The following is a 1,225-nucleotide window of genomic DNA, read 5'->3' as shown; positions in this document are numbered from 1 at the left end:
TGCACAGAGTACATTAAACAAAATTGGGGGAATGTCCACTTTTAATGTTTTATGTAAATTCCACCTACAACTAAAAAGTTAAGATTTGACCACTTGTCCCTATATATTATGGGTAAGACTTTGAAACTGAACCCCTTTCCCCACCAAATGGTCAGTGCATCACCCCCAGGGTGCTTTCTATGAGTTGTTGCTCCCAATAGACATTGTTATTTTCTCATGGTTTTCATCAAGTAATTCAGGTTGTTATTTTTTAATATTGTAGTATATTTTTTAACATGATATGAGTGTCACAAAAGGTTATCTTGTGCTAAAATGAAAATTGCTCATGCCCTGGGGACTTCTTTTCTTCCAATGCCTGCCTCCATTCACTATCCAGTCAGCAGCCCAAGCAGTGGGAACTGCAGACCAGTCTTCCAGTGGCGAGTGGAGCTCTCCATTCTTCAGCAGGAAACTGCTGCATAGGCACTGAGGACACCCCACCTTCAGCCCAGCCTGGGACCTGGGATTGAGTAGCAGTAAATTTGGGAACTGGAGCAGTTCATTCATCCTGAAATCCCTCCTTTGTAACAGTCTTTAATGCAACAGCCTGAGCTTCCTTTTCAGTCCCTTTAGGGACTCTGAAGAAGTAGAGATTACATGTGACCTTCCATGGGTGTTCACAGGAAAAGGTGCCATGCTTGTGCCGAACTTTCTGGGTCAGCATCCACCACTTCAGACTCACCAAGTGAGCCCCCTTGTGAAGGATGGTCTCTGTCATCCTCGCTAGAGCCTTCACATGGTGCAGAGGAGTGTCTGTATTCTGCTGAGTGACTGTAGGCAGGTTAACATAAAGTGTCGCTGTGAGAGGCTGGTGACCAACCCTGGGTCAGTCACCACCAGAAATCATGGCTCACAGAAGGCTGCCTGGATCTGGCTGGTGAAGATTCCAGGAGTTAAGTGGCCAGCAGTCGGAGTGGCTCCAGTGGCAGCTGCAAACTTTAGCATAGCTCAATCGCCAGTATTCTTGGGTTATATGATACTGGTATCAGCTGAGTTTGCCAGCAAAAGCTTCTAAGCTTTTCCCAGTTTCTGTACAGATTTATGAATTAAATTCCACTTTTTTTTGGGTACATATGCTGTTCCATTTGGAAGTCAAGGTTAATGTCACCTAGTGGGTTACTGCTGCAAGGAATCTATGGGCATCCTTATTTCTCATTAGGAAAACATCAAGATCTCTGGATGTCAT

General features: G+C 44.7%; 1 pseudogene; it reads right to left on the bottom strand.

Moving 5' to 3' along the window:
- Positions 1-297: 297 nt before the first annotated feature.
- Positions 298-1,225, bottom strand: LOC109559977 (small ribosomal subunit protein uS2 pseudogene; annotated as a pseudogene).

Source organism: Bos indicus, chromosome 6 (assembly GCF_029378745.1).
Source record: "Bos indicus isolate NIAB-ARS_2022 breed Sahiwal x Tharparkar chromosome 6, NIAB-ARS_B.indTharparkar_mat_pri_1.0, whole genome shotgun sequence".
In the NCBI taxonomy this organism is placed as follows: domain Eukaryota; kingdom Metazoa; phylum Chordata; class Mammalia; order Artiodactyla; family Bovidae; genus Bos; species Bos indicus.
This window is presented reverse-complemented; position numbering and strand designations above follow the sequence as displayed.